This window comes from Oncorhynchus tshawytscha, linkage group LG02 (genome assembly GCF_018296145.1).
Source record: "Oncorhynchus tshawytscha isolate Ot180627B linkage group LG02, Otsh_v2.0, whole genome shotgun sequence".
Classification (NCBI taxonomy): Eukaryota; Metazoa; Chordata; class Actinopteri; order Salmoniformes; family Salmonidae; genus Oncorhynchus; species Oncorhynchus tshawytscha.
Window position 1 is genome coordinate 11509951 of NC_056430.1, and position 18675 is coordinate 11528625.

An 18675-nucleotide genomic window follows, 5' to 3' on the forward strand; every position below is an offset into this window, starting at 1 on the left:
CACACAGAGACAGAGAGCAGGCAGAAATAGTCAGAGAAAAGTTCCGTCCTGACTCTGAAAGCGAAGGGATTGTCTATTATTAACCCCAGACCCCTGCTGATTGGTTTACAGGTTTCATTGACTCAGCGTCTGGTATTTCTCTGGATGTAGTGTGATGATTGGTGATGAGCTAGAGTAAAGGAATTAGATGGTCAGGAAGGCCAAAGCAGTAGACAAATGAGTCAGAGTGAGCCCACTGAGAAACCCACATACACTCAGAACACACACGCACATATCACGCACAAGAGATATCTTAACTCCGTATGTCTTCACACCACAGAGTTGATGCTTGGAGGAAGAGATATCTTGACTCTGTATGTCTTCACATGCCAGAGTTGATGCTTGGAGGAAGAGATATCTTGACTCCATATGTCTTCACACCACAGAGTTGATACTTGGTACGGTAGAGCAATTACAGCTGTGAATCATTTTGATAGATGTGCAGGCTTTGGTTCAAGTCCAGTAACAAATCATGAGTCAGTAAAATACAGCCTTATAGCAGATATACAGTACTGCACTGCTACACCAGACAGCCGTCTCTCTTTGGCACAATTACTGAGATGCTGCACCAACTTCAGCAAAGTATTTCAAAGCTCTAATAACTAACCATAAATATATAAATAACCGAGAGAGAAGAGAGAAGAAGAGTCTCACAGGGGATAACCACTTCCTGATTTACCGGCTGCTACATCCACAAAGCCCCAGCCAGCCGAGACCTCCTCTGTCTTAACTAGTGGAAAGAAGACAATATGGAGAGAACCTCCTCTGTCTTAACTAGTGGAAAGGAGACAATATGGAGAGAACATCCTCTGTCTTAACTAGTGGAAAGGAGACAATATGGAGAGAACCTCCTCTGTCTTAACTAGTGGAAAGAAGACAATATGGAGAGAACATCCTCTGTCTTAACTAGTGGAAAGGAGACAATATGGAGAGAACATCCTCTGTCTTAACTAGTGGAAAGGAGACAATATGGAGAGAACATCCTCTGTCTTTACTAGTGGAAAGGAGTCAATATGGAGAGAACATCCTCTGTCTTAACTAGTGGAAAGGAGACAATATGGAGAGAACATCCTCTGTCTTAACTAGTGGAAAGAAGACAATATGGAGAGAACATCCTCTGTCTTTACTAGTGGAAAGGAGAGGACATCCTCTGTCTTAACTAGTGGAAAGGAGAGGACATCCTCTGTCTTAACTAGTGGAAAGGAGAGAACATCCTCTGTCTTTACTAGTGGAAAGGAGAGAACATCCTCTGTCTTTACTAGTGGAAAGGAGAGGACATCCTCTGTCTTTACTAGTGAAAAGGAGAGGACATCCTCTGTCTTTACTAGTGGAAAGGAGAGGACATCCTCTGTCTTTACTAGTGGAAAGGAGAGGACATCCTCTGTCTTTACTAGTGGAAAGGAGAGGACATCCTCTGTCTTTACTAGTGGAAAGGAGAGGACATCCTCTGTCTTTACTAGTGGAAAGGAGAGGACATCTGTAACGGTTTTCTAGTGGTGATGAAAGAGAGTCGGACCAAACTGCAGCGTGTCGATTGCGATCCATGTTTAATATAACAAAGAACCACGAACTTACAAAAAAACAATAAACGAAACCGAAACAGCCTATCTGGTGCAAACTAACAACGAGTACACATAGGACACTAAGGACAATCACCCACGACACCCTCAAAGAATATGGCTGCCTAAATATGGTTCCCAATCAGAGACAACGATAAGCATCTGCCTCTGATTGAGAACCACTCCAGACAGCCATAGACTTTGCTAGACAACCCACTAAGCTACAATCCCAATACCACCACCAAAACCCCAAGACAAACACACCACAATTACAAAAACCCCATGCCACACCCTGGCCTGACCAAATACATAAAGATGAACACAAAATACTTTGACCAGGGCGTGACAGAACCCCCCTAAGGTGCGGACTCCCGAACGCACCTCAAAACAATAGGGAGGGTCCGGGTGGGCGTCTGTCCATGGTGGCGGCTCGGGCGCGGGACGTGGACCCCACTCATTTAATGTCTTAGTCCCCTCTCCCTTCGTCCCTGGATAGTCCACCCTCGCCGCCGACCATGGCCTAGTAGTCCTCACCCAGAACCCCACTGGACTGAGGAGCAGATCGGGACTGAAGGACAGCTCGGGACTGAGGCAGCTCGGGACTGAGGGGAAGCTCGGGAGTGAGAGAAAGCTCAGGAGTGAGAGGAAGCTCAGGAGTGAGAGGAAGCTCAGGAGTGAGAGGAAGCTCAGGAGTGAGAGGAAGCTCAGGAGTGAGAGGAAGCTCAGGCAGGTTGATGGATCTACCAGATCCTGGCTGGCTGGTGGTTCCGGCAGATCCTGGCTGACTGGCACTTCTGGCGGATCCTGGCTGACTGGTGGGTCCTGGGAGACTGGCGGATCCTGGCTGACTGGCGGATCCTGGCTGACTGGCGGATCCTGGCAGACTGGCGGATCCTGGCAGACTGGCGGATCCTGGCAGACTGGCGGATCCTGGCAGACTGGCGGATCCTGGCAGACTGGCGGATCTAACTGATCCTGGCAGACTGGCGGATCCTGGCCGACTGGCAGATCCTGGCCGACTGGCAGATCCTGGCCGACTGGCAGATCCTGGCCGACTGGCAGATCCTGGCCGACTGGCAGATCCTGGCTGACTGGCAGATCCTGGCCGACTGGCAGATCCTGGCCGACTGGCAGTTCTGGCGGATCCTGGCAGACTGGCGGATCCTGGCAGACTGGCGGATCCTGGCAGACTAGCGGATCCTGGCTGACTGGCGGATCCTGGTTGACTGGCACTTCTGGCGGATCCTGAAAGACTGGCGGATCCTGGCTGACTGGCGGATCATGGACTGGCGGATCCTGGCTGACTGGCGGATCCTGGCTGACTGGCAGATCCTGGCTGACTGGCGGATCCTGGCAGACTGGCGGATCCTGGCTGAATGGCGGATCTAACTGATCCTGGCAGACTGGCGGATCCTGGCCGACTGGCAGATCCTGGCCGACTGGCAGATCCTGGCTGACTGGCAGATCCTGGCCGACTGGCAGATCCTGGCCGACTGGCAGTTCTGGCGGATCCTGGCAGACTGGCGGATCCTGGCAGACTGGCAGTTCTGGCGGATCCTGGCAGACTGGCGGATCCTGGCAGACTGGCGGATCCTGGCAGACTAGCGGATCCTGGCTGACTGGCAGATCCTGGCCGACTGGCAGATCCTGGCCGACTGGCAGTTCTGGCGGATCCTGGCAGACTGGCGGATCCTGGCAGACTGGCAGTTCTGGCGGATCCTGGCAGACTGGCGGATCCTGGCAGACTGGCGGATCCTGGCAGACTAGCGGATCCTGGCTGACTGGCGGATCCTGGTTGACTGGCACTTCTGGCGGATCCTGAAAGACTGGCGGATCCTGGCTGACTGGCGGATCATGGACTGGCGGATCCTGGCTGACTGGCGGATCCTGGCTGACTGGCGGATCCTGGCCGACTGGCAGTTCTGGCAGATCCCGGCTGACTGGCGGATCTGGAAGAGTCTGGTTGACTGGCAGATCTGGAAGAGTCTGGTTGACTGGCAGATCTGGAAGAGTCTGGTTGACTGGCAGATCTGGAAGGGTCTGGTTGACTGGCAGATCTGGAAGAGTCTGGTTGACTGGCAGATCTGGAAGAGTCTGGCTGACTGGCAGATCTGGAAGAGACTGGTTGACTGGCAGATCTGGAAGAGTCTGGCTGACTGGCAGATCTGGAAGAGACTGGCTGACTGGCAGATCTGGAAGAGTCTGGCTGACTGGCAGATCTGGCGGCGCTGGGCAACCTGGCGGCGCTGGGCAGACTGGCGACGCTAGGCAGACTGGCAGTGCTGGGCAGCCTGGCGATGCTGGGCAGACTGGCGATGCTGGGCAGACTGGTGGCGCTGGGCAGACTGGCGACGCTGGGCAGACTGGCGATGCTGGGCAGACTGACAGCTCTGGCTGCTCCATGTAGACTGGCTGCTTCATGCAGACTGGCAGCTCGGGCTGCTTCATGTAGACTGACAGCTCTGGCTGCTCCATGCGGACTGACAGCTCTGGCTGCTCCATGTAGACTGACTGCTTCATGCAGACTGACAGCTCGGGCTGCTTCATGTAGACTGACAGCTCTGGCTCCTCCATGCAGACTGACAGCTCTGACTGCTCCATGCAGACTGACAGCTCTGGCTGCTTCATGCAGACTGGCAGCTCTGGCTGCTCTATGTAGACTGGCTGCTTCATGCAGACTGGCAGCTCGGGCTGCTTCATGTAGACTGACAGCTCTGGCTGCTCCATGCGGACTGACAGCTCTGGCTGCTCCATGCAGACTGACAGCTCTGGCTGCTCCATGCGGACTGACAGCTCTGGCTGCTCCATGCGGACTGACAGCTCTGGCTGCTCCATGTAGACTGGCTGCTTCATGCAGACTGGCGGCTCGGGCTGCTTCATGTAGACTGACAGCTCTGGCTGCTCCATGTAGACTGGCTGCTTCATGCAGACTGGCAGCTCGGGCTGCTTCATGTAGACTGACAGCTCTGGCTGCTCCATGCAGACTGACAGCTCTGACTGCTCCATGCAGACTGACAGCTCTGACTGCTCCATGCAGACTGACAGCTCTGACTGCTCCATGCAGACTGACAGCTCTGGCTGCTTCATGCAGACTGGCAGCTCTGGCTGCGCTGAACAGGCGGGAGACTCCTGCAGCGCTGTGTCGGAGGAAGGCTCTGGCTGCGCTAAACAGGCGGAAGACTCCGGCAGCGCTGTAGAGGAGGAAGGCTCTGGCTGCGCTGAACAGGCGGGAGGCTCCGGCAGCGCTGTAGAGGAGAAAGGCTCTGGCTGCGCTGAACAGACGGGAGGCTCCGGCAGCGCTGTAGAGGAGGAAAGCTCTGGCTGCGTTAAACAGGCGGGAGACTCCAGCAGCGCAGGAGAGGAGAAAAGCGCTGGCTGCGCTGAACAGGCGAGGCACACTGTAGGCCTGATGCGTGGTGCTGGCACTGGTATGCCGTGCATGCTATGCCAAGCCCACACCTTTCTCTCTACTCTGTCCAATACATCCTCCACACTCTCAGACTCAGCACTCTGCTTCGCCGACAGCTCCAATTCCATCCATGGCTCTGCCCAGGGTCCTTGTCCGTCAAGGATCTCCTCCCAAGTCCATTTATCCAAAGAGTGCAGCCTCTCCCAATGCTGCTGCTGCCTCTGTTGCTTCTCCTGCTGCTGCCTCTGCTCCTGCTGCTGCCTTTGCTGCTGCTGCTGTTGCTCCTGCTGCACCTGTCGCTTCTCCTGCTGCTGCTGTTGCTGCTGCCTCTGTTTACCACGCCGCTTGGTCCTTGGTTGGTGGGTGATTCTGTAACGGTTTTCTAGTGGTGATGAAAGAGAGTCGGACCAAACTGCAGCGTGTCGATTGCGATCCATGTTTAATATAACAAAGAACCACGAACTTACAAAAAAAACAATAAACGAAACCGAAACAGCCTATCTGGTGCAAACTAACAACGAGTACACATAGGACACTAAGGACAATCACCCACGACACCCTCAAAGAATATGGCTGCCTAAATATGGTTCCCAATCAGAGACAACGATAAGCATCTGCCTCTGATTGAGAACCACTCCAGACAGCCATAGACTTTGCTAGACAACCCACTAAGCTACAATCCCAATACCACCACCAAAACCCCAAGACAAACACACCACAATTACAAAAACCCCATGCCACACCCTGGCCTGACCAAATACATAAAGATGAACACAAAATACTTTGACCAGGGCGTGACAACATCCTCTGTCTTTACTAGTGGAAAGGAGAGGACATCCTCTGTCTTTACTAGTGGAAAGGAGAGGACATCCTCTGTCTTAACTAGTGGAAATGAGAGGACATCCTCTGTCTTAACTAGTGGAAAGGAGAGGACATCCTCTGTCTTAACTAGTGGAAATGAGAGGATATCCTCTGTCTTTACTAGTGGAAAGGAGAGGACATCCTCTGTCTTAACTAGTGGAAAGGAGAGAACATCCTCTGTCTTTACTAGTGGAAAGGAGAGAACATCCTCTGTCTTTACTAGTGGAAAGGAGAGGACATCCTCTGTCTTTACTAGTGGAAAGGAGAGAACATCCTCTGTCTTTACTAGTGGAAATGAGAGTATATCCTCTGTCTTTACTAGTGGAAAGGAGAGGACATCCTCTGTCTTAACTAGTGGAAAGGAGAGGACATCCTCTGTCTTTACTAGTGGAAAGGAGAGGACATCCTCTGTCTTTACTAGTGAAAAGGAGAGGACATCCTCTGTCTTTACTAGTGAAAGGAGAGGACATCCTCTGTCTTAACTAGTGGAAAGGAGAGAACATCCTCTGTCTTTACTAGTGGAAAGGAGAGGACATCCTCTGTCTTTACTAGTGGAAAGGAGAGAGAACATCCTCTGTCTTTACTAGTGGAAAGGAGAGGACATCCTCTGTCTTAACTAGTGGAAAGGAGAGGACATCCTCTGTCTTTACTAGTGGAAAGAAGAGGACATCCTCTGTCTTTACTAGTGGAAAGGAGAGGACATCCTCTGTCTTTACTAGTGGAAAGAAGAGAACATCCTCTGTCTTTACTAGTGGAAAGGAGTCAATATGGAGAGAACATCCTCTGTCTTAACTAGTGGAAAGGAGTCAATATGGAGAGAACATCCTCTGTCTTTACTAGTGGAAAGGAGAGGACATCCTCTGTCTTTACTAGTGGATATATTTCTCATTTTCCTTTGTAACAAGGGGCTCTTTACCTTCCTAAACCCAGGCAGACCAGCTGTCGATGCACACGTGTTCCCAGTGTAGCTCCTTTACAGAACTATACCCATAATGGGACTATAGGAGTAGAACCTGTGAAGCTTCACACTGCACAGTACCTCACATCAGACAAGCTGGGAGAAGCCATTTCACCTGTCTTGGGGAATTTATTGCTAACCCACAGGTGAAGGTGAAGCCAAGGCAATTACTGCATTTTGTTGCTCCTGTTGAGGAGAGCAGTTAAACCCCAGGCAACTCTGGTCTTTGTGTTTGTGTGTGTGTGTGTGTGTGTGTGTGTGCGTGCGTGCGCGCGTGCGTGCGTGCGTGTGTGTGTGTGTGTGTGCGTGCGTGTGTGTGTGTGTGTGTGTGTGTGTGTGTGTGTGTGTGTGCGTGTGTGCGTGTGTGTGTGTGTGTGTGTGTGTGTGTGTGTGCGTGCGCGTGTGTGTGTGTTCCAATCTATCTAAGGGTTATTTGCTGGCGTTTGCTGGCCGAGAGTACTTAGCACCTCTGAATGTAATTTTCGAACCGAGTGCGTACCGATTTTAAATGTAGAATTGAGTGAAAAATGTTAGACGTCTACAGCTGGTGGTCTCTAAAAACACAGCGCGCTGAACGATCGTCAGACCAACGTGTGCGAGGCTTAAGGCAGCCAAAATCTCTAGTGCTTTGTTTACCTTTAGGGCTGCCAGGGGCCATTAGTGCTGCCGGGGGCCATACATACTGCCGGGGGCAGTATCAGTAACAACAATAATCAAGGGTCAAATATGGACAATGACAATGGCATAGACAACATGCAGGTTGGTTGGTCTGTCAGACACTGTCCCTCATCTTATGGCAGGCAGCAACGTAGTTCGCTGCCAACCAAAGGTCTCTGCGTCCTCCCCCAACAGGACGGGTTGTCTATCCTCATCAGAGAGATCTTTGAAACCTTGAATAAGTGTTTCAAATTTGGGGAAATGACACTCTCTAATTGTTTTATATTTTTGACATTTTGTCAGGAAATGCAGCTCTGTCTCAGGTTCTGCTGTGGTGCAGTGGTTGCACAGCCTTTCCTCTACAGGGAGATAGGTTTTCCTGTGTCTACCCTTCTCAATGGCAAGGCTGTGTTCACTGAGCCTGTACTTTGTCAAGGTTTTTCTAAGGTTTTGATCAGTAACTATGGTCAAATATTTAGCCACGGTGAACTGTCGATTTAGGGCCAGATAGCACTGCATTGTGCTTTGTGCTTGTGTTTGTGTTTCCCAATAATCAATGTAGTTTTGTTTTGACTGTGTTATAATTTGGTTTATCCTGATTGATTGGATGTTCTGGTCCTGAGGCTTCAGTGTGTTAGAGAACAGGTTTGTGAACTCAGCCCCAGGACCAGCTGGATGAGGGGGACTCTTTTCTTTGCTCAGCTCTTGGCAATGCAGGGCTTGGTAATGATATGAGGGGGGGTCACTGTATTTTAGAAGTTTACAAAACTGAATTGCTCTTATTAGTGGATATTGGACTAATTCTGCCCTGCATGAATTGTTTGTAGTTTTCCTCTGGACATGTAGGAGAATCTTACAGAACTCTGCATGCAGGGTTTCAATGGGGTGTTTGTCCCATTGGGTGAAATCTTGTTTTGTAAGTGGACCCCACACCTCGCTGCATGAAGTGCAATTGGTTCAATATCACATTCAATTTGTTTTAGCCAAATGGCGTAGAATGCCCTGCGTGCTTTCTCTCTCAGCTCATTCACTGCCTCATTAAGGTGTCCAGTTGAGCTTAATTTAAAACCTAAGTAATTGTATATATATATATATATATATATTATTGTAGTGTGTTCAGTACTCTACATTATTTGTACCAATTGTGAAATGTTGTCTAATTTCCTAAGATATGGATCTTCTCTGGAAAATAATTATTTTAGTATGTTTGGGGTCAGGGCCCAAGGTCTGGCAGTACTGCTCTAGCAGGTCCAGTCTAGTTTATTTTCTTGACAATTTTGATGTTGCACGTATTGCCAGTATACATTGATTTAATTATGCAATATGTTTTAGCCCTAAACCAAGTTCAATACAGGTTAAAATAATGATGAAACATTACTCCTCTATTTTCCCTCCACAACTTCTACATCTGTTTGGTTATAAAGAGCAGCCATTGGGTCGCTGCAAAAGGAATCTGTTTGGTTATAAAGAGCAGCCATTGGGTCACTGCAATAGGAATCTGTTTGGTTATAAAGAGCAGCCATTGGGTCACTGCAAAAGGAATCTGTTTGGTTATAAAGAGCAGCCATTGGGTCACTGCAAAAGGAATCTATTTGGTTATAAAGAGCAGCCATTGGGTCACTGCAAAAGGAATCTGTTTGGTTATAAAGAGCAGCCATTGGGTCGCTGCAATAGGAATCTGTTTGGTTATAAAGAGCAGCCATTGGGTCGCTGCAATAGGAATCTGTTTGGTTATAAAGAGCAGCCATTGGGTCACTGCAAAAGGAATCTGTTTGGTTATAAAGAGCAGCCATTGGGCCACTGCAATAGGAATCTGTTTGGTTATAAAGAGCAGCCATTGGGCCGCTGCAATAGGAATCTGTTTGGTTATAAAGAGCAGCCATTGGGTCACTGCAATAGGAATCTGTTTGCTTATAAAGAGCAGCCATTGGGCCACTGCAAAAGGAATCTGTTTGCTTATAAAGAGCAGCCATTGGGCCACTGCAAAAGGAATCTGTTTGGTTATAAAGAGCAGCCAATGGGCCACTGCAAAAGGAATCCGCACATGCACGCACACACACACACACACACACACACACACACACACACACACACACACACATACACACACTGTAACTATTGATAAAGGATGATTTTTCCTCCTGACAAACACAGCCTCCAGAGATCAATCCCTCAAAGCAGTGAGACAAGATGGATGCTTGTCAGTAACTGATCTATCAGGGGATTCTCTGAGCCACAACAGACCTACAGCGACATGCACTGCATCATTATGAACCACACACACACATGCAGGTATGTAAATACCTACATACACACACACACAGGTTTGACCAAACATCTCAAAGATACAAGGACTGTGTATATTACAACTATTCTGTCATATTCTTCCAGCAGAAGATAAGCTGAGCAAGATGACACCTCTCCTCCTCTCCTCTCCTCTCCTCTCCTCTCCTCTCCTCTCCTCTCCTCTCCTCTCCTCTCCTCTCCTCTCCTCTCCTCTCCTCTCCTCTCCTCTCCCTCTCCTCTCCTCTCCTCTCCTCTCCCTCTCCTCTCCTCTTCTCTTCTCTTCTCTTCTCCTCTCTCTCTCTCCTCTCCTCTCCTCTCCTCTCCTCTCCTCTCCTCTCCTCTCTTCTCTTCTCTTCTCTTCTCTTCTCTTCTCCTCTCCTTTCCCTCTCTTCTCTTCTCTTCTCTTCTCTTCTCTTCTCTTCTCTTCTCTTCTCTTCTCTTCTCTTCTCTTCTCTTCTCTTCTCTTCTCTTCTCTTCTCTTCTCTTCTCCTCTCTCCCTCCTCTCCTCTTCTCTTCTCTTCTCTTCTCTTCTCTTCTCTTCTCTTCTCTTCTCTTCTCCTCTCCTTTCCTCTCTTCTCTTCTCTTCTCTTCTCTTCTCTTCTCTTCTCTTCTCTTCTCTCTTCTCTTCTCTTCTCTTCTCTTCTCTTCTCTTCTCTTCTCTTCTCTCCTCTCCTCTCCTCTCTCCCTTTATTAAAAGCGGCTGTTTCTGCTCTCCCAGCAGGGAACAAAATATATTTTTCTCAAACCTGCATCACTGTAAAATATCGTCATTCAATTCTCTATTCTCTAGTTCATCTCATAATTATAATCAGCTGTTCTTAACATGGTTCCAAGGTCATCTTCTAGTCATAGTTAACCAATAAAGGCCTGAGGGGGTGTGGTATATGGTCAATATACCATGGCTAAGGGCTGTTCTCATGTATGACGCATCGCGTAGTGCCTGGACACAGCCCCTAGCCGTGGTATATTGGTCATATACCACAAACCCCTGAGGTGCCTTATTGCTATTATAAACTGGTTACCAATGTAATTAGAGCAGTAAAAAAACACATATTTTGTAATACCTGTGGTATACGGTCTGATATACCACAGCTTTCAGCCAATCGGAACTCAGGGCTCGAATCCCCCAGTTTATAATACCCAACAAAACTGCTTGGATATTTAACGTCTGTTTATACTTCATTCTCTGCTGGTTGTACCAGTCTATCAGTCTGCTGATTGGCCAGTGAAGCCTGAAGGGAAATATCAACCAGCCACCTGTCTGTCAAACCAATTTGGAACGTGGAATATGATAGCCAGGGCAGGCAGTCAGCTAACAAGCCCAAGGCTCTCAACCCCCCCTGGAGCCTTAGCAGTACCATGCTCTGTTCTGAACCTTGAATCATCTGTTTTACTTCACAGAATAACACACACAGCTCTCAATCTGTACCTGCCTCTAGTCTCACATGTCACATCTCATCAAGACATCAAAGTCCTCTCATCCCCTCCAGGAGAAAGAGGGAGCGAGAGAGAGAGAGAGAGAGAGAGAGAGAGAGAGAGAGAGAGAGAGAGAGAGAATGAGAGAACAAGAGACAGCAAGAGAAGATAGATGGAGAGAGGGAGAGAGGGAGAGAGGACGAGAGAGAGGGAGAGAGGATGATAGGGAGAGAGAGAACAAGAGACAGAGTGAGAAGAGAGAGAGAGAGAGGGGGAGAGCTAGAGACAGAGAGAGAGAGAGAGAGAACGAGCGACAGAGAGAGTAGAGAGACAGAGAGAAGAGAGAGAGAGAGGGAGAGAGCTAGAGACAGAGAGAGAGAACGAGAGACAGAGAGAGAAGAGAGAGAGAGAGGGAGAGAGCTAGAGACAGAGAGAGAGAACGAGAGACAGAGAGAGAAGAGAGAGAGAGAGGGAGAGAGCTAGAGACAGAGAGAGAGAACAAGAGACAGAGAGAGAAGAGAGAGAGGAAGAGAGCTAGAGACAGAGAGAGAGAGAGAGAGAGAGAACGAGAGAGAGAACGAGAGACAGGGAGAGAAGAGAGGGAGAGAGCTAGAGAGAGAGAGAGAGAGAGAGAACGAGAGAATGAGAGACAGCGAGAGAGAAGATAGATGGAGAGAGGGAGAGAGGGAGAGAGGATGAGAGAGAGAGGGAGAGAGGACGATGTATGACCATATTAGAGATACATATTTCCCTCAGATTACACAGATCCACAAAGAATTCGGTAAACAAATCCAATTTTGATAAACTCCCATATCTACTGGGGGAAATTCCACAGTGTGCCATCACAGCAGCAAGATTTGTGACCTGTTGCCACAAGAAAAGGGCAACCAGTGAAGAACAAACACCATTGTAAATACAACCCATATTTATGCTTATTTATTTTCCCTTGTGTTCTTTAACCATTTGTACATTGTTACAACACTGTATGTATATATATGTATAATATGACATTTGTAATGTCTTTATTGTTTTGACATTTCTGTATGTGTGATGTCTACTGTTAACATGTTAACACATGTTTCCCATGCTAATAAAGCCCCTTGAATTGAATTGAGAGAGAACAAGAGACAGAGAGAGAAGAGAGAGAGAAAAAGAGAGAGAGTTATCATTCTCTCTCTCTTCTTCAACAGCAGCATGTGACCAGATTCTACATTCTCTCTGATGGGTCAATAGATCAATACAGTCTCAATGAGCTCCAGGGACAGGTCCACACACATACACACACACACACACACACACACACACACACACACACACACACACACACACACACACACACACACACACACACACACACACACACACACACACACACACACACACACACACACACACACACACACAAAGAAACACCAGCACCATTTTAGGCCTTGCCTGCACTGACCTTCAGAGTATATCCAGGTTGACAAAGTACCTGTTGTGGTTTTACAGTTCCCTGGACATATTGAGTCCAAATGGCACCCTATTGTCTACAAAGTGCACTGTTTTTGACCATAGGCCTATGCGCCCTGGTAAAAAAGTAGTGCGCTATTTTATAGGGAATAGGGTGCCATTTGGGAAACAGAGAAAGAGAGAGAGAGGACCAGGGACGACCGTAGTAAAACAGAGAGAGAGAACGAGAGACAGAGAGAAGAGAGAGAGAGCTAGAGACAGAGAGAGAGAGAGAGAGAGAGCTAGAGACAGAGAGAGATAACGAGAAACAGAGAGAAGAGAGAGAGAGAGAGAGAGAGAGAGAGAGAGAGAGAGAGAGAGAGAACGAGAGACAGAGAGAGAGAGAGAGAGAGAGAGAGAGGACCAGGGACAACCGTAGTAAAACCACTAACATCCTTCACACTGCTGCTTAAAGGACACAGACAGGAACAGGGACTACCGTTTCTCATCTCTCTATAAGAGTCCCAGATACAGACAGGAACAGGGACTACCGTTTCTCATCTCTCTACATGACGTCCAGATACAGACAGGAACAGGGACTACCGTTTCTCATCTCTCTACAAGAGTCCCAGATACAGACAGGAACAGGGACTACCGTTTCTCATCTCTCTATAAGAGTCCCAGATACATACTGCAATTACTAACCCAACATTATCTCATCTCTCTACAAGAGGCCCAGATACATACTGTCATTACTAACCCAACATTATCTCATCTCTCTACAAGAGGCCCAGATACATACTGTAATTACTAACCCAACATTATCTCATCTGTCTACAAGAGGCCCAGACACATACTGTACATTATCTCAATAAGAGACCCAGACCAGATATCTCATCTCTCTACAAGAGGCCAGACACATACTGTAATTACTAACCCAACATTATCTCACCTCTCTACAAGAGCCCAGACACAGACTGCATTTACTAACCTAACATTATCTCATCTATCTACAATTATCTCATCTCTCTATAAGAGCCCAGACACAGACTGTCCAACATTACTAAGGCCCAGACACAACATTATCTCATCTGTCTACAAGAGGCCCAGACACATACTGTAATTACTAACACATTATCTCATCTCTCTACAAGAGACCCAGACACAGACTGTAATTACTAACCAACCATATCTCATCTCTCTACAAGAGGCCCAGATACTCCAAGTCCCCTGGTTGTTTTTATCTCTCTCTCTTTCTCTCTCATTTGCTCTATCTTTCTTTCTCTCATTCTATATCTTTGTCTCTCTCTCTCCTCATCACTACATGGGCCAGACAGTCTGAAACCTTCAGAAAATATTTTAAATGAAAAACAAATAACATTTGGCTGAATAAATTCACACGTACACACACGTACACACACATACACACACACACACACGTACACACACACACACACACACACACACACACACACACACACACACACATACACACACGTACACACACACACGTACACACACACACACACACACACACACACACACACACACACACACACACACACACACACACACACACACACACGTACACACACGTACACACACGTACACACACACACACACACGTATACACACACACACACACACACATACACACACACACACACACGTACACACACGTACACACACGTATACACACGTATACACACGTACACACACGTACACACACGTATACACACGTCCACACACGTACACACACGTACACACACACACACACACGTACACACACGTACACACACACACACACGTATACACACGTACACACGTACACACACGTACACACACGTATACACACGTATACACACACACATACACACACGTATACACACGTATACACACGTATACACACGTATACACACGTACACACACACACACACGTATACACACGTACACACACACACACACGTATACACACACACACACACGTACACACACACACACACACACACACACACACACGTACACACACGTGCACACACGTACACACACGTACACACACACACACATGTATACACACACACACACGTGCACACACGTACACACACGTACACACACGTACACACACACACACATGTATACACACACACACCACGTACACACACGTACACACACACACACACACACACACACACACACACACACACACGTACACACATGCACACACGTACACACACGTATACACACGTATACACACGTACACACACGTACACACACGTACACACACGTATACACACGTACACACACGTACACACACGTACACACACGTACACACACACACACACGTACACACAGGTACACACACGTACACACACATATACACACAGGTACACACACACACACACATATACACACGTCCACACGTATACACACGTACACACACGTACACACACACACACACACGTATACACACACACACGTGCACACACGTACACACACGTACACACACACACACACACGTGCACACACGTACACACACGTGCACACGCGTACACACACGTACACACACACACACACATGTATACACACACACACACGTACACACACACACACCACGTACACACACGTACACACACGTATACACACGTATACACACGTACACACACGTACACACACACACACACGTACACACACGTACACACACGTACACACACGTATACACACGTACACACACACACGTATACACACGTACACACACACACGTACACAAACGTACACACACATACACACACGTATACACACACACACACGTATACACACGTACACACACACACACACACACACGTATACACACGTATAAACACATATACACAGGTGTACACACACGTATCCACACGTACACACACACACACACACACACACACACACACACACACACACACACACACACAGTAGGAAGACAGAGAGATGTAATGATGGAGGGAGGATGAAGACAGAGAGATGTAATGATGGAGGGAGGATGAAGACAGAGAGATGTAATGATGGAGGGAGGATGAAGACAGAGAGATGTAATGATGGAGGGAGGAGGAAGACAGAGGGATGTAATGATGTAATTATGGAGGGAGTAGGAAGACAGAGAGATGTAATGATTGAGGGAGGAGGAAGACAGAGAGATGTAATGATGGAGGGAGGAGGAAGACAGAGAGATGTAATGATGTAATGATGGAGGGAGTAGGAAGACAGTGAGATGTATTTATTGAGGGAGGAGGAAGACAGAGAGATGTAATGATGGAGGGAGGAGGAAGACAGAGAGATGTAATGATTGGAGGGAGGAGGAAGACAGAGAGATGTAATGATGGAGGGAGGAGGAAGACAGAGAGATGTAATGATGGTAATGATGGAGGGGGAGTGGTGAGAGAGAGATGAAATGATGTAATGAGTGGAACCAGACAGAAGACAGAGAGATGTAATGATGGTTGGAGGAGGATGAGAGAGAGATGCATGTAATGATGGGTAGGAAGACAGGATATGTAATGATGGAGGGAGGAGGAGAGAGAGAGATGAAATGATGTAATGATGGAGGGAGGAGGAAGACAGAGAGATGTAATGATGGAGGGAGGAGGATGAGAGAGAGATGAAATGATGTAATGATGGAGGGAGAAGGAAGACAGAGAGATGTAATGATGTAATGATGGAGGGAGTAGGAAGACAGAGAGATGTAATGATGGAGGGAGGAGGAAGACAGAGAGATGTAATGATGGAGGGAGGAGGAAGACAGAGAGATGTAATGATGTAATGATCGAGGGAGTAGGAAGACAGAGAGATGTAATGATTGAGGGAGGAGGAAGACAGAGAGATGTAATGATTGAGGGAGGATGAAGACAGAGAGATGTAATGATGGAGGGAGGATGAAGACAGAGAGATGTAATGATGTAATAATGGAGGGAGGAGGAAGACATAGATATGTAATGATGGAGGGAGGAGGAAGACAGAGAGATGTAATGATGTAATGATCGAGGGAGTAGGAAGACAGAGAGATGTAATGATGGAGGGAGGAGGAAGACAGAGAGATGTAATGATGTAATGATCGAGGGAGTAGGAAGACAGAGAGATGTAATGATGGAGGGAGGAGGAAGACAGAGAGATGTAATGATGTAATGATCGAGGGAGGAGGAAGACAGAGAGATGTAATGATGTAATGATGGAGGGAGGATGAAGACAGAGAGATGTAATGATGGAGGGAGGAGGAAGACAGAGAGATGTAATGATGGAGGGAGGAGGAAGACAGAGAGATGTAATGATGTAATGATGTAATGATGGAGGGAGGAGAAAGACAGAGAGATGTAATGATGGAGGGAGGAGGAAGACAGAGAGATGTAATGATTGAGGGAGGAGGAAGACAGAGAGATGTAATGATGGAGGGAGGAGGAAGACAGAGAGATGTAATGATGGAGGGAGGATGAAGACAGAGAGATGTAATGATGAGGGAGGATGAAGACTGAGAGATGTAATGATGGAGGGAGGAGGAAGACAGAGAGATGTAATGATGTAATGATGGAGGGAGGAGGAAGAGAGAGAGATGTAATGATGGAGGGAGGAGGAAGACAGAGAGATGTAATGATGGAGGGAGGAGGAAGAGAGAGAGATGAAATGATGGAGGGAGGAGGAAGACAGAGATGTAATGATGGAGGGAGGAGGAAAGACAGAGAGATGAAATGATGGAGGAGTTGAAGACAGAGAGAGATGAAATGATGGAGGGAGGAGGAAGAGAGAGAGATGTAATGATGGAGGGAGGAGGAAGACAGAGAGATGTAATGATATAATGATGGAGGGAGGAGGAAGAGAGAGATATGAAATGATGGAGGGAGTTGAAGACAGAGAGATGTAATGATGGAGGGAGGAGGAAGACAGAGAGATGTAATGATGGAGGGAGGAGGAAGACAGAGAGATGTAATGATGGAGGGAGGAGGAAGACAGAGAGATGTAATGATGGAGGGAGGAGGAAGACAGAGAGATGTAATGATGGAGGGAGGAGGAAGACAGAGAGATGTAATGATGGAGGGAGGAGGAAGACAGAGATGTAATGATGTAATGATGGAGGGAGGAGGAAGACAGAGAGATGTAATGATGGAGGGAGGAGGAAGACAGAGAGATGTAATGATGGAGGGAGGAGGAAGACAGAGAGATGTAATGATGGAGGGAGGAGGAAGACAGAGAGATGTAATGATGTAATGATGGAGGGAGGAGGAAGACAGAGAGATGTAATGATGTAATGATGGAGGGAGGAGGAAGACAGAGAGATGTAATGAATGACGGAGGATGGAGGGAGGAGGAAGACAGAGAGATGTAATGATGGAGGGAGGAGGAAGACAGAGAGATGTAATGATGGAGGGAGGAGGAAGACAGAGAGATGTAATGATGGAGGGAGGAGGAAGACAGAGAGAGATGTAATGATGGAGGGAGGAGGAAGACAGAGAGATGTAATGATGGAGGGAGGAGGAAGACAGAGAGATGTAATGATGGAGGGAGGAGGAAGACAGAGAGAGGAAAATGAGATGTAATGATGGAGGGAGGAGGAAGACAGAGAGATGTAATGATGGAGGGAGGAGGAAGACAGAGAGATGTAACGATGGAGGGAGGAGGAAGACAGAGAGATGTAATGATGGAGGGAGGAGGAAGACAGAGAGATGTAATGATGGAGGGAGGAGGAAGACAGAGAGATGTGATGGATGATGTAATGATGGAGGGAGGAGGAAGACAGAGAGATGTAATGATGTAATGATGGAGGGAGGAGGAAGACAGAGAGATGTAATGATGTAATGATGGAGGGAGGAGGAAGACAGAGAGATGTAATGATGGAGGGAGAATGAAGACAGAGAGATGTAATGATTGAGGGAGGAGGAAGACAGAGAGATGTAATGATGGAGGGAGAATGAAGACAGAGAGATGTAATGATTGAGGGAGGAGGAAGACAGAGAGATGTAATGATGGAGGGGAGATGAAGACAGAGAGATGTAATGACGGAGGAGGATGAAGATGGAGGGAGAGAGATGTAATGATGG

At 47.7% G+C, this 18675-nt stretch overlaps 1 protein-coding gene across 1 annotated transcript in view; it reads right to left on the bottom strand.

Annotated features, from left to right (window-relative positions):
- Positions 1-18675, bottom strand: part of LOC112240385 (copine-5-like) — a 291942-nt gene that overhangs the window by 130223 nt on the left and 143044 nt on the right. The window lies entirely within an intron of this gene.